Source organism: Macaca thibetana, chromosome 4 (assembly GCF_024542745.1).
Source record: "Macaca thibetana thibetana isolate TM-01 chromosome 4, ASM2454274v1, whole genome shotgun sequence".
NCBI classification, from domain to species: Eukaryota; Metazoa; Chordata; class Mammalia; order Primates; family Cercopithecidae; genus Macaca; species Macaca thibetana.
This window is the reverse complement of record NC_065581.1, coordinates 60302349-60319159: the sequence shown is the minus strand read 5'-3', so window position 1 is coordinate 60319159 and position 16811 is coordinate 60302349.

Sequence of the window (16811 nt, the reverse complement as noted above, 5' to 3'; positions counted from 1 at the left end):
TCCCTGTGTATTAGAAAATATATCATAGGGGGGCTTGCACTGATGCAATATTGGAAGTCATATTAGCCTTTCTTCCACTGGATAGTAGAAACAATCTCACAGGAGGAGTGTACACCCCCTGCGATATTGGGAGTAGTATAATCTCTTCCCCCCACTTTACATTAAAAGCAATACCACAGGGCGTGTAACCTCCCTGTGATATTGACAGTAATATCATCCTCTCCTTATATCACTGGATATAAGGAACAATATCACAAGAGGGATGTACACCTCATGCGATATTAGGAATAGTATCATCTTTTCTCCTGAATATTAGGAACAGTATCACAAGGCGGTGTACACTCCCTGCAATATCGGGAGTAATATCATCCTCTCTTCCTCCAGGTATTAGGAACAATATCACACGGGGAGTGTCCACCCGTGGTATTGGGAGTAATATCATCATCTTTTTCCGTGGATATTAGAAACAATATCATGGAGCGGGACTTACACCCCCTATGATATTTGTGGTAATATCATTCTGTTCCATCCTGGATATTAGAAACAATATCACAAGAAGGTTGTACATCCTTTGCAATATTGGGGTAATATCATCCTCTCTCCCCCTGGAAATTAGGAACAATATTACAGGAAGCCTGTACACCTCCTGTCATATTGGGAGTAATATCAGTTTCTCCCTCCCCCCCCACCACGGATATTTAACGCAATATCCCACGGGTGGTGTATACCCACTGCGAAATAGGGAGTAATATCATCCTTTTCTCCCTTGATATTAGAAACAATATCAAAAGGGAGTGTACATCCCTTGCGATATTGGGAGTAATATCTTTCTTTGGAAATTATGAACAATATCACAGAGGATGTGCACAGTTTCTGCAATGATGGGAGTAATGTCATTCTCTCCCCCTGGATATTAAAAACAATATCACATGGTGGTTTTACACTCCCTGCAATATTGAAAGCAGTATCATCCTCTTTTCTCCTGGACATTAAAAACAATATCACAGGGGGGTGTATACCCCCTGCAATATTGGCAGTAATATCCTCTCCCCTTCTGAATATTAAAAACAATGTATCACAGAAAGGGTTTACACCTTCTGCTATATTAGGAGTAATATCATCCTCTTCTCTTCTGGATATTAGGAACATTATCACAGTGGGAGACTACACTCCCTGCGACACTGGAAGTAGCATCATCCTCTTTCCTCCTAAATATTAGAAACAATATCACAGGGGAGATTTACACCCGCTGTGATATTGGAGTGATATCATTTATTCCCCTTCTGGATATTAGTAATGATATCACAGGGTGGGTGTACACCTCCTGCCGTGTTAAGAATGATATCATCCTCTCCCTTTCTTGATATTAGGAACAATATTACAGGGGAAGTGAACACCCCCTGATATATTGAGTGTAATATCTAATTGGGTATATTATAACAATTTATGCTAGAACAATATACCCTAAGGAATATAAATTGTTCTACCACAAAGACACATGCACACATATGTTCACAACAGAAAAAACATGAAGCAACCTAAATGCTTATCAATGGTAGACTGGATAAAGAAAATGTGGTACATATACACCATGGAATACTCTACAGGCATAAAAAAGAATGAGGTCATGTTCTCTGCAGTAACATGCATGGAGCTGGAGGCCATTGTCTTAGGGAAACCAACACAGGAACAGAAAAAACAACATGTGTTCTCCCTTTGAAGTGGAAACTAAACAACAAGAATACATGGACACAAAAAGGGGAACAGCAAACACGGGCCTACTTGAGGGTGAAGAATAAGAAGAAGGAGAGGATTAGCAAGAACACTTATTGGGTATTATGCTTATTACCTGGGTGCTGAAATAAACTGTACAACAAACCCTCATGACACACACTTTATCTATATAAGAAACCTACACATTTGCCACTGAACCTAAAATAGAAGTTCAAAGAAAAGGAAAATGAGAGTGCTAGAAGAGAATATTTTCAAAATTCTTTTTCATGCAATAGAACTCATGACCTTATTATAGATTTTACTGAGACCACAGAATATTTATGGGGCACTGCACTACAAAGAGAATATATCTCTCCTCATTTTTACTGTGCAAATTTTGTATGTTTTTCTATATGTTGTGGATATGGACTAAAACAAGGGAGAAATACTTTAATATCAGGAAAAACACAAAATATATTCCAACTAAACTTTGGAAATCAGATTTGCGATTCCATTCATGCTATGATCTGCACTAAATTGTATATCAGGTGCTGGGTCAAATATGAAGATCCAAATTACTCTACTTTTAACTTCAAGGAGCTTGCAATTTACCACTAGCCCCTGTGGCAGGAGGGGAAGATAACTTGAGTCTGGAAGGGCTGAGAAAATTCTACTATCTGATTGTAGTTAGAATCTTACCTCTGGTTCCACTGGCTTCACTTTATTTTACTTAAAATTACTCATCCCAACTCTGAAGTTAATGATGTATGTCTAACACCAAACATCAATTGTTCTTATTCATCTACAGCTTGATAGTGAACATTGACATATGTGGGCAAAAATAAACAAGACTTAATGAATGTTAAAATTGAACCGTGACCTTGAAGGGCTTGCACAATGTTGACAATTTATCATTTTTAAGTTGAGCAGTATTGTAATATAAGCAAGAGGATCTGTACATGGAAGATAACCTGCCATTCCTAAAATACATCATTTGATAGTAACAACACTTAGTAGACACCCACACCAACCTAATGACAACCATTTGTTACCTTGAAGACAAGAATGTTCTTTTATGGGAATACTTGTTACTATGAAATTAGTTTTCTCTAAATTGTTGTTATTCACTTTTTTATTAGTAGCTGACATTTATTACATGATGATCTATTCGTTCATGAATTGCATGCTGATTTATTTAGACATGATGAATTGAAAGCCTTGAGTGTAGTCTCTGTCCTTAATGCTCCAAGTTTCCTCCTCATTGCATGCAACATACATTTAGAATTACCCAAAAAGTAAAATTCATGTATAGTATTCTTTATGCTATGAGGCACTTCAAAGCAAAATCAATTAAACTCAGTAAATTATTATTTAAAAGTGACTTTGAACTCAGGATTATATCAGGCAAGAGGGCCTGAATATAAAAACAGCTTAAAAGAAGTTACCTGCCATTTGGAGTTTACTCTTATATTGGAAAATAAATTATATATAAATATATATATAAAAAACATATATTCACATCTTTGAATTTACATGTGAAAACATGTGAAAACATATATGTGTGCACATCTATATGTGTTATGTTTTCTAAAATATACATATGCATGTACACATATGCTGAACATTTCAAGATACTGAAAATGTCTTTATTCCAAAATCAGTAAAACAGGTTTGTTTTATTTTTCCCCTTGTACTGTATTTTGAAAGGGATTGCCATGCCAAGGTTATAGCAATGCAATTGTTTGCTTCTAGTAGAGTCTTCAAATGTATGTCTTTCATCTCTCACCACTGAAAATCTGAATAAAATACTCTAATTATAAATTTTATGAAAATGTTTTTTAAACCAAAAATACACAGAAAAATGTTTTCATTATTGTAATACTTTCTCTTTTGCTGAATTTTCTCCACCATAAGGGTGATGTGTGAATCTTATACTTTTCACTTTGAATGCTAACATGTCTTAGGCAAAACTTCCCAACAGACTTAGAACTCATTAATCATTCATAGCGCAACTAGCTTTCTTCACCTCCTCCACAAATCCAGGATACTGGTATGGAAACATACATTGAAAGATGTCCAGGTCATAAATTAAAAGCTTAAACTAATGATATATTTCTAATGATTTCATTAATCATAACATTTCCACATTGGAAGAGAATTTTAATCTAGTCTCAGCCCCCATCCAAAGCAATAATTATTTTCAGAACATTTCAGATATATTGCTATTTAGCTTTTGCCTGAATTGCTTCACAAAACAATCCTTTCCAATATTAGATATCTCAAATTGTTAGGAATTGTTTAAGATCTATCTTGAAATTTCTTCCCGTATGTCCTAACCCTAACATCCATATAATGTCCCTCAAATGCTAAGTCAATAATTATATTCCCTTTTGTGCCTCTCAGGCTAAACATATCCTGTATCCTTAACCATTCATTGTGTGAAGCAAGAGCTTTACAAATCCTTTCAATGTCTCTCTTAGTTAGCTTCCTGGGGTTATATTTTAACTGCCTAATATCTTTATAACATGGAACTTGTAACTCGACCTAATACATTGTTTTTTGTGGAGTGTGACTTTAGATCACAAAGAAACTATTACTTCCCCTTTTTGGTACTTGTATTTGTTCAATATAAGCTTTCACTGTTTTTTAATGAGTATTTTATATTGCTGATTCTTAGTGTGCTTTGTGTCAAAATAAACCCTTTCACATAAACTTATGCTAAGCCAAGATTCTGCCCTACTATGGTTAAGAGATGAGAAGTGAACAAAGAAAGAACAAGAACAATACAATAGAGTTTAAAGAAGGAAGGGTGGTTCACAGCATTCAGTATAGCAGGGAGAGTGAGGAAGGTGAGGACTGGAGAGAAAGAGAAGACTGAGCCCATGGCGGTCAGTATTCACTCAACCTTAAGATAGTAACTTTAGTATGAATGAGGTAATAAAATATGGATATTAAAAGATTAAGAAGTGAGTAGAGTAAGTATAAGAAAGTCCTTCGAGGATTTGGAATATGAAAGTGTGAAAGAAAGCAGTTCTGAGGGGAAAAATGCTCAAGTGGTTTGTTTTTGTTTTGTTTTGCTTTTTTTAGGATAGAAGAAATAGGGAATAAGTTTTGGCTAAGGAAAAGGAGCTAGGGATTATTCCCTCTTCATTTACAGTTAGAGTTATTTGTGTACTGACATTCTCTGTGCACTGTCACAAGCATCTTGAGAGCAGGACTGATTCCCATTAGGCTTTTTAGCACTCCATTATTCACATCACAGGCACTACAAAGATATTTGTTGAATTGAATTGTGTCATTTCTCCCAATAGGCATATTTCTTCAGAGGTTACTCTAAGTAATTCTGCAATCACAGCGCAACTTTGTTTCATTTTCTTGTTTGGTTTCTTCCTTTGTCTGTGAAAGGTTAAAAAAAAAAAAAAAAAAAAAAAAAAGAAGAAGAAAAATTTTAGATACATATTAGCAATTTTTTTGGTATATCTGGTTAACATATAAAGACAAGAGACAGTAAAGATTACCAAAGGAATGGTTGTAAATAGAGAAGACAAGAGGAAAAAGGATTAGGCCTAGAGCACTACAATATTTCATTATTATTATTATTATCATCATACTTTAAGTTCTGGGTTACATGTGTGGAATGTGCAGTTTTGTTACATAGGTATACACATGCCCTGGTGGTTTGCTGCATCCATCAACCCGTCACCTACATTAGGTATTTATCCTAATGTTATCCCTCCCCTAGTCCCCAACCCCCTGACAGATCACGGTGTTTGATGTTCCCCTCCCTGTGTTCATATGTTCTCATTGTTCAACTCCCACTTATAAGTGAGATGCGGTGTTTGGTTTTCTGATCTTGTGATAGCTTGCTGAGAATGATGGTTTCCAGCTTCATAAATGTCCCTGCAAAGGACATGAACTCATCCTTTTTTATGGCTACATAGTATTCCATGATGTATATGTGCCACATTTTTTGAATCCAGTCAATTACTGATGGACATTTGTGTTGGTTCCAAGTCTTTGCTATTGTGAATAGAGTGGCAATAAACATACACGTGCATGTGTCTTTATCGTAGAATGATTTATATTCCTTTGGGTATATGCCCAGTAATGGAATTGCTGGATCAAATGATATTTCCAGTTCTAGATCCTTGAGGAATCACCACATTGTCTTCCACAATAGTTGAACTAATTTACACTCCTACCAACAGTGTAAAAGTGTTGCTATTTCTCCACCTCTCCAGCACCTGTTGTTTCCTGACTTTTTAATGATCACCATTCTAATTGGCATGAGATGGTATCTCATTGTGCTTTTGATTTGCATTTCTCTAATTACCATTGATGAGCATATTTTCATATGTCTGTTGGCTGAATAATGTCTTCTTTTGCGAAGTGCCTTTTGCCAGTTTTTGATGGGGTTGTTTGTTTTTTTCTTGTACATTTCTTTAAGTTATTTGTAGATTCTGTATGCCATCTCAAGAGAGTGTTAGCCCTTTGTCAAATGGATAGATTGCAAAAATTTTCTCCCATTCTGTAGGTTGCCTGTTCACTCTGATGATAGTTTCTTTTGCTATGCAGAGGCTCTTTAGTTTAATTAGATCCCATTGCCAATTTTAACTTTTGTTGCCATTGCTTTTGGTGCTTTAGACATGAAGTGTTTGCCCATGTCTGTGTCCTGAATGATATTGCTCAGGTTTTCTTCTAAGATTTTTATGGTCCTATGTCTTACATTTAAGTCTTTGATCCATTTTGAGTTGATTTTTGTATAAGGTGTGAGGAAGGGGTCCAATTTCAGTTTTCCGCATATGGCTACCCAGTTTTCCCAACACCATTTATTAAATAGGGAATCTTTTCCCCATTGCTTGTGTGTGTCAAGTTTGTCAAAGATCAGATATTTGTAGCTGTGTGGTGTTATTTCTGAGGCCTCCTTTCTGTTCCATTGGTCTATACCTCTGTTTTGGTACCAGTACCATGCTGTTTTGGTTACTGTAGTCTTGTAATACAGTTTGAAGTCAGGTAGCATGATGTTCCAGCTTTGTTCTTCTGGCCCAGGATTGTCTTGGTATGTGGGCTCTTTTTGGGTCCCATATGAAGTTTAAAGTAGTTTTTCTCCAATTCTGTAAAGAAAGTCAGTGGTGGCTTGATGGGGATAGCATTGAATCTATAAATTGTTTTGGGAAGAATGGCCATTTTCATAATATGGATTCTTCCTATCCATGAGCATGGAATGTTTTTCAATTTGTTTGAGTCCTCTCTTATTTCCTTGAGCAGTGGTTTCTAGTTCTCCTTGAAGAGGTCCTTCACATCCCCTGTATGTTGTATTCCCAGGTATTTTATTCTCCTTGTAGCAATTGTGAATGGGAGTTCACTCATGATTTGGCTCTCTGTTTGTCTATTATTTGTGTATAGGAATGCTTGTGATTTTTGCACATTGATTTTGTATCCTGAGACTTTGCTGAAGTTGCTTATCAGCTTAAGGAGATTTTGGGCTAAAACAATGGGGTTTTCTAAATATACAATCATGTCATCTGTAAACAGAGACAATTTGACTTCCTCTCTTCCTATTTGAATATCCTTTATTGCTTTCTCTTGCCTGATTGCCATGGCCAGAACTTCCAGTACTATGTTGAATAGGAGTGGTGAGAGAGGGCATCCTTGTCTTGAGAGCACTCCAATATTAAGAAGTGAAAGAGAGAACAATTAAAGTAGCTTGAAAGTAAATCGCCAATGAGAGAGAAAGCAAACAAGAGAGTGTAATACCCTGAAAGTCAAAAGGAGAAAGTGTGTAAGGAGAAGGAAATGATCTAAAGTATCATACACTATTCATGATTCAAGTAACACGACTGGAAACTGATCATTAGATTCAGCAACTTTGAACACATGAGTGACCTCAAAATAAAGTTCCTGAATATCTAGCTCTTACATACCCTTTGTGTTTATTCCCATTTGTTGTTGTTGTTGTTGCTGCTGCTGCTGTTGTTGTTGTTTTAGACAGGGTCTCAATCTGCCACCTGGACTGGAGTGCAGTGGCGCGATCTTGATCTCAGCTCGTTGCAGTCTCGACCTCCTAGGTTCAAGGGATCCTCCTTCCTCAGCCAACCAGTAGTAGAGCTGGGACCACAGGCCCACTACGTCCCTGTAATTTTAATATATTTAGTAGAGGCATGGATTCTCCATGTTGTCCAGGTTGGTCCGGAACTTCTGGGCTGAGGTGATCAGCCACCTCCATCACCCAAAGTGCTCAGATTACAGCTGTGAGCCAGGGTGCCTGGCTAACTTTGTGTTTACTCTGTGAACCCCAAATATGTGAGACAGGTCTCAGTCAATTTTGGAAATTTATTCTGCTAAAGTTAAGGACATGCACCTGAGACACAGCCTTAGGAGGTCTCCAAGATGTGCAGGGTACAACAATATATGTAAGATGTACGTTGGTTCTTTTTGGAAAGGTGGGAGAACTCGAAGTGGGGATGGGGCTTCCAGGTAATAGATAGAGAAGAGACAAATGATTGCATTCTTTTGAGTTGCTCATTAGCCTTTTTAAAGAAGGCAATCAGATACACATTTATCTCAATGAACAGAAGGATGACGTTGGGTTCTGTCTGTCCTTTGTCCACAAGGAAATTCCTTGTGAGGGAGGTACATAGCATTTTAATTTGTGTAGTTATCTTTAGGAATAGAAGGGGAGGCAACTTTGCCCTAAGCAGTGTCCAGCTTGGCTTTTCCTTTTGGCTTAGTGATTTGGGAGTTCCACGATTTATTTTTCTTTCACATTTCTTATAGTCTCTTAGAAATTGTGGTTATATGGCTTCTATTCTGCCTTCAAGGACTATAAATTAGTATTCTCATAAATATTAGTATTTGCATTATTCACAAATTTATTTCACAAATCTGATGAGCACCAACTGTATTCCAGGCTCTGTATTAAGCCTTTTACATACTGCACTCAATAAGAAATGTATGATATTACCTTCATGGAGCTTAAAGTCTGTGGCAGAAATTGCTAATTTGTTGCCTATCCCAATGCCATTTTCCTCATATTCCTTGCACATAGAATCTTTTTTACAGATATTGGGCAGCCTTGTGTTGGACTTCTTCTAAATTACCAGAAGAGAATGCTGAATAGTTATTGCTCACTATAGTATTCCTTTAGCCAGCAACTGTTTGAAGAATGGCGTACCATCCAACTGTGATCATGAGACTTAAGGAGAAGTCTAGGAATAGACTTCTGTTTTTAAATGGCCTCATTGTCTGTGATAGTACCTGAGGTTCGTTGTCTCACAGCCATCATGGAAAACTAGGATGCAAACACACCAGGAGTAAGATTAAGAGTGGAAGTTTAATAGGTGATGGAAAGGGACTAGCTCTCTCTGCCGCAGAGAGAAGGGTCCCAAATGGGTTTTCTGCTTCCGTGGTGAAATGAAGGGGATTTTATAGATGAGCTTGAGGAGGCAGTGTCTGATGTACACAGGATGCAAAAGATTGGTTGGATCAGGTGTGTTATTTGCATAAGGTGCAAAATACTTGTTAGGGCTACGTATGCCATTTGCATAGAGCACAAAATTCTGGCCACCCTCACCCTAATCTTTTATTCTGCAGATGGGTTCTCTGCCCGGCCTGCACCATGTTGCCTGTTTCTTTACTGTACATGTGGTGACAAAGAAAAGGGAAGATGGAGCCTCCATGTTGAACATACATGGTCCCCAGGTAGCCTTCTTCTATTGGTACAGCTGCCGGCATTCACCTGTGCAAGCTTTCAGCTTGCTTATCTGTTGGCAACTCGATTTTTTAGGCTGCTCTTTGTTAGAAAAAAAATAATTTCTTGTGCTGCTTTTTGTTAGAAAGGAAGACTTGCAGAGGACTTTTTTAACCTCATTATCTTCCTAAATATTTATTTTTTATATCTCCTGTATCAATATGAGAAAATGGTGAAACTTGTTCTAAAAGCAAGGTATAAGCACATATCATTTATGACAGTTTATACAACTCACCTGCTGGTCATCTTACCTCAAAGAATAAATCATATATGGGGATTCTTGTCACACATGCAGCCTCCATTTGAATAATAAATGCTAGTATTAACCTGGAAATATAAAAGTTAAAGTTTATGTAACTTTAAAAGCTAGTTTAAATAATAAATTTATGCTGTTATCCTCAGTTAAGGTAAGTAATAACATAAAGGAAGATTTGTTAATTCAAAATTAACATCTGAAAAATCTATTTTGGACCTGCAAGACAACGTGAATGTATTGGGAAAGGCCACATACCAAAAGTAAATAAACATCGAAAGAGGAAAAGAAAACATAAGGAAGAAGTAGAATAGCAAGAGAATGCTGAAAAGAACTACAAACTTAACATGCCATTTTTTCGATGTTCGTATTATATATTCATTCTTTAGATGTAAAATAGCCCAGATTGAGATCCTTGTCATGGGAAGTGACTTTTTTTTTTTTTTTTTTTTTTTTTTTTTTTAAATACATACCATTCAAGTTCGAGTTTCAACAAGAAAGCTTTCTCATTTGTAAAACAGCTTATCACTTTTAGGAAGCCTACAAAGTCATGTGATGATCTTTTCTTAGTGTAACATCAGTAGTAGGATAAAAAAAGTTAAAGAAAATTTATTATTTAGTTTCACTCTCCAGAAATTTCCATCTTGATTATGTTAAATGTAAATATATTTTTAGTTTTAAGGTAAATATTTTTAATCTTCAGCTCTTTCTGAATGACTTGTAGTAAACATCAAGCTAACAGCAATGGATCACAGTGTATAATTGCTTATAAGAACAAATTCACTATCTGAATGTATGGAATCAGATAGAAAGAACCGAGTAATTCGTAAGGTGATATACCTAAAATCACAAAATTTAGTAGGGAAAAAGAACAGAAATTTTGAAATACTCTATTTTAAATAGGAAAAGGATATGTTTACATTCAGTCTCTGTCCTTTTAAAACGATTTCATAGGCTGGGCGCTGTGGCTCACGTCTGTAATCCCAGCACTTTGGGAGGCCGAGGTGGGTGGATCACGAGGTCAAGAGATCAAGACCATCCTGCCCAACATGGTGAAATCCCGTCTCTACTAACAATACAAAAATTAGCTGGGTGTGGTGGCACACCACTGTAGTCCCAGTTTCTCGGGAGGCTGACACAGGAGAATGGCTTGAGCCCGGGAGGTGGAGATTGCAGTGAGCCCAGATCACGCCACTGCACTCCAGTCTGGCAGCAGAGCGAGACTTCATCTCAAAAAACAAAAACAAAAACAAAAACGAAAATTAATAGTTCTCATTCTCATTTCAAAACTTTATTGATATTAGAAGTCTTTGCAGAAATTTGAAAGAGAAAAGCAAAAGCATTCTAGAGTATCTCCTACTTAAACACGACCTAAACTAATTACCATTCTGCCTTGCACCCAACTTCTTGACTACTCAAGTCGACAGTGGCAGAATACAGGAAAAAACAGGATGAAGTAGAAATAATGATCTTACCTAGTTCTTTCTCAGGGACAAGATAAATGACATTTCGTATGTTATTTACTTGCTATGTATTTCCAATTATCACACAAAAATCACTCACATTTTATAAACACATTTTTAATGTAGGCCTATTTATGTTAAACAAATTGTGTTACTGAAAATTGCACAAGAAACTATAAAAATTTTTGTGAAAAGACTGTTCCATGTAGAAAGAGGTGCCTCTCAGGTAGATATCCTAATTAAATATTTTTGACTAATTCTGAAAAGGCATCCAAACTGAATGCAGTCAAATTGATTTGGTGAATTTCCCGGCATGTAGGAAGTCATTTATTCAATATCTCACAAAGGAACTGACTGATGTATTCAATTTAAGTGAAAGGTGGAAATGAGTCTGGATTTTTTTTTTTTTTTTTAACGGAGCTTTGGTTAGCTCTTGTTGCACAGGCTAGAGTGCAATGGTGCAATCTTGGCTCACTGCAATCTCCGCCTCCCAGGTTCAAGTGATTTTCCTGCCTCAGCCTCCTGAGTAGCTGGGATTACAGGCATGCGCCACCATGCCCGGCTAATTTTGTATTTTTAGTAGAGACACAGTTTCTCCATGTTGGCCAGGCTGGTCTCGAACTCCCGACCTCAGGTGATCCACCAGCCTCAGGCTCCCAAAATGCTGGGATTACAGGTGTGAGCCACCATGCCTGGCCATGAGTCTGGAATTAATGGGTACTTAGAGACTAAGAAGTTTGATCAACTCAATGAGCACTTTGATGACCATTGCAGTTTGATTGACAAGCAAATGAATGAGTTATTTTGGTCAAAACTTTGCACTAATTACATCACTTTCTGTTTCATTTTGCATCTATGTGAATTAATACTAAATAATTAATTTTCAGTGGAAATACATTAGCAACACTTAGAGAAATATCCTTCAGTGTACCTAGGGAATCCCACAGTCTTCCTGACCAAAAAAAGAAAAGAAAAGAAAAAAAAAGAATTTAAATGAAGAACAACAAATATAATAATGTATATTTATAAACAGAAAAGGAGTCCTGAGTGTCTTTTGAAATATAAATACCAGAAATTCTAGTTTTGCAGAAAATTTAATGTCTATCTGGTTTGAAAGATTTAACAACTGTTAAAGTAACCAGTATTTCAGAGGATATGGGGGAAAGTAAACCAGCTTTTTCATTGTGCTGCTTCAGGAGGACTAATAAAATAGAAACAACAAAAGCACTTTTAGAATATGATTCCAATGCAGTGGTAGTACATGACTCATTTTATTGAACAATTTAAGTGTGATAGCCAGAAGGCAGACTGAAAATTTCTGTTTAATTGGTCAGTCCTAAAGGAGAGTATAAAAGGAAAACAGGGAAGAAAACTCAGAGATAGGTCAGAGGATAGATATTTAGGACTTTTTTCTTTTATCTGCCAAGACTATATACATAGTAATTTTATTTAATTGTTCTTTAATGTTTATAAGAATCTTGGTCACAACACATCAACAATAAAGACAATGGAAAAGAGTATTTGTCTACAGATACACACACAGATGCACACACATACATATACACACATATAACTGAATTAGTATTTGTTATAAATTGAATGTTTGCATTGTCCCCAAATTCATATATTGAAGCTGTAATTCCAGGTGGAATGGTACTTGGAGATGAGGCTTTGGGAGGTAATTATGTTATATGAGGTCAAGTGGGTGGAGTCCCTATAAGACGACTAGTGCCCTATGAAAAGAGAACATCAAAGAAGACAGTTGTCTAGAAGCCAGGAGGAGGGGATTCACCAAGAACCAAATATGGTCTTGAACTTTTCAGCATCCAGAACTGTAAGAAATAAACGTCTGATATTTAAGCTCCTCAGTCTATTGCATTTTGTTACAGCAGGCCACACTAAGTCAGTAATACAAAACTTGAGTTTCTCCTCCACATAATTTGTTCTCGTGGAGTGAAATAAGTTTTTAGAGGTGATATAAACAACACAACTAAAGTGCTTTAGACCTCAGTTCTAGGACTAGCATTGATCTGTCCATATAATTTAACATTATTTATTTATATTTTTATTTCGCTTATCTGTAAAACATATTGTACTTAGATAAATTTTAAAGTACCTTCTTGCTTTTAAAAATTGTTTGATATTATGGGAACCATTGATAGAAGATGAATTAGTTTTTTTTTTTAATTCCTAGGTACAATAGAATATGCTGGCTTGAGTTTGAACAAAATAGTTTCACAAATTTTGAAAAAATTTTCTCACCAAAAATCATAGTTAGTTATAATTTGCTTCTTTTTTTCCTTTTATTCTGCTTTGTACATATAACTATATATGGCAAGTATTAAGGTATTAAGGGGGTTAATAAATGATGTATCTATGTATACTTTTCAAGTTTGCAGCTATTGAACTTCATTAATGATAAAGCTGCTTAAAACAAAAGGCTTTGATCTCTGGCCAAACTAGCTTTCTGTTATAACCTGCCCATGCCAACATCCTGACCCCTTACCCTTCTTATGTTATTCAGTTACATAATACGCCTGAGATTAAAAAAAAATCTGTTTGTAGATAAGACACATGCTGCCTCCCAGAGTCTATGGAAATGAGGGCAGCAAATTAAGTGCATATCTTCTGCAGAGTTTTACTAAATTACCTCCAGCAAGAAATGTGTTTCAATAGATGTCACTAAACAAGAAGCAAACTCTTTTAATAAGGGAGTGAGTGAGTCAAGTGGCCAGTAATGTTCCTCTAGTAGATATCACTTGGCATGAAAACATGAGGAGTGAAAAGTATTCCATATCTTTTGCAAGCAATAGGAACTCTTACATTGGGATCCACCTTTAATATGCTCATGAGCATCCTGTGCGTGTGTGTGCACATGAGTGCATGCATTTTTCTGGAAGTGGGTGCAGAGCCTTTGTTATAGTCTCAGTGGAATCAGTGGACTGAAAATATACCATCCATGGATATGGACAGTTGAATTGGGCTATTTATCTTGTCATCCAGTAAAATAAATAGTGGGAATGAATTTATTTCCTCACTGAATCAAAATGTAAAGGTCAAAATTTTCAGTTATTTTGATATAAACTAGTAAGAGAGTCAGTAAACATCTAAGTACTTGTCTTTACATTCCTTTAGTTGATTTCAGGAACACGTACATCTTATGCTATATGTTAACCCTTTCCCTAAATTGATAATGTACCCTGCATCTCACACACATAGAGTGGAGCACCATTATTACAGTAGAAGATGTTCAGCTAGATCTACCCATAAACATTAACATGAGTTCATCTTTATAGTAAGTTTAAACCAATAATCCTTGATAATTCTTTAAATGGATAATAAATAACATGTATAAGAGGTGACACAGAAGGGATTTGGGAAGAATAATGGAAGTTGAAGTCATGCCAATGATTACCACGTTGAAATAGTGGCTTGCTGTTGCTTTCCTCTCTCTTCCCCTATTGCTTTCTCCTTTAGCTATCATTCCTCTGTTTGCCCCCTTCAATATGTCAGTACAAAAACATATTACAAAAAGAGACATATTGAAGACTTTTTTATTACATGAAAAAGTATACTTTTCCATTTCACATTCAAGTAATACATTATTTACATAATTGCAGATGTCATAAGTCAGGTCATTTTGCCCATTAATTCATTGAATGAACATTTGTTAAACACCTTCTAAGTTACAGATGCTGAACTATGTTCAGGGAATACAGAAGTGAATAAAAGATCATACCTTTGGATAAATCTATGGTTTTGTCATCTCTATGTGTATACATATATACACATTTATTTTACAATTATATATAAAATATCTAAAAATAAAAAGGTAAATTAATAAATACATATAATAAAATAAATATAAGTATAGTATATATAAAATATTATCTGGAAATACCCATGCTTTTGTTAATATTCAAGTTAATGTAGTCAATCTTATTTAAATTTAAGTTTAAATGTAATATTCAGCTTTTTAAAACAAATTAGGTATGAGAAAATGCCTTACTAAAGGATACTTTAGTGAAGCAGATATGTTGTTCCATCATTGTCAAATTTTTGCATAGCAAAAGAAAACTATGTATAATTTCTTTGTGATATATTCAGCCATGATACAACATTGAGCTATGAGCAAAATCCTCCTTTTGCCGAATTATCCAGTCAGACTGAGGTACAAAGAAGGCCAGCTTACTTTCCAAGGTCAAATTATGAGTCAGAAGCTGGTTAGTCAATAGAAAAGAAGACACTTCTGATTTGTAAATCCTTTACTGTAACTACTTGATAATCCACTTATACTTGACAAGCATTCAGTACTACAGCTACTAGTCTTTTTACATTTTTCATCCAAAAATATAGTAAATAGCAGTGACTACATTGCTGTGAAATCCTGTAAACAGGATTATCCTCAAGTACTCTTTCTGCAAACCTCAACCCATATAAAATTTCCAAAAGGAACAATTTAAATTTGGTGAAATATATAGTTTTTAGTGAAAAAAAAAAAAAAAAAAGAGTAACAAAGGCTCCCATAAATCACAAGTTAAGGCAATTTAGGAAGAATACAATGACCATATGGAGCCTTATTGTATTATGTAGATGGAATAAAAAATATCAAGAACAAAATTTGACACCATAAACAGGACATAAAATTAATTATTTACTAATTGAAAGAATCTGGGAGGTCTAGTGGCATAGGTAGTAAATATTATATTTTATCTTCTTTACTAAAGGCCAATAACGTGTACCTATAATGATGTTTTATTCTGTGCAATATGAAGTAGAGTCCAACAGACCTAATGTTTTCAATGAGAGAAAAGAGTTGTCAAACTTGGAACAGCCTGCTGTTCCATTATGATGTGGACTAGAAATAATGGTTACTTCTATATATAGATAAAAGATCATTTAATTTTCTAGTTTTATGAACTATTTAATATTTACAAATTATTAAAATATTCAGAACACTACCAGAAACAAAAAGAACTAATTAACATAGACTTGGAGAATTGGATTGGGGAGACTCTGAATGTTTCCTTGGTGAGGTGATGATGACCTGGCATTATATTTCCTTTTCAATACTCCAGCTTGGTTGGGGGAGGGGCATCCACTATGACTGAGGCTTGAGTAGGCTATTTTCCCCTCATGGTGTAAACTAGGCTGACAGGAAATTTGGACTGGTGGAGTCCACCACAGCTCAGCAAAACCACTGTAGCCAGACTGCCTCTCTGTATTCCTCCTCTCTGGGCAGGGCATCTCTAAAAGAAAGGCAGCAGCTCCAGTCGGGGGTTTATAGGTAAAACTCCCATCTCCCTGGGACAGAGTACCTCAGGGAAGGGGTGGTTGGTGCAGCTTCAGCAGACTTAAACGTTCCTGCCTGCCAGCTCTGAAGAGAGCAGCAGATCTCCTAGCACAGGGCTCCAGCTCTGCTAAGAGACAGACTGCCTCCTCAAGTGAGTCCCTGACTCCCGTGCCTCCTGAGAAGGAGACACCTCCCAGCAAGGGTCGACAGACACCTCATACAGGATAGCTCCAGCTGGCATCTGGTGGGTGCCTCTCAAGGATGAAGCTTACAGTGGAAGGAACAGGAAGCAACCTTTTCTGTTTTGAAGCCTCTGCTGATGATACCCAGGCAAACAGG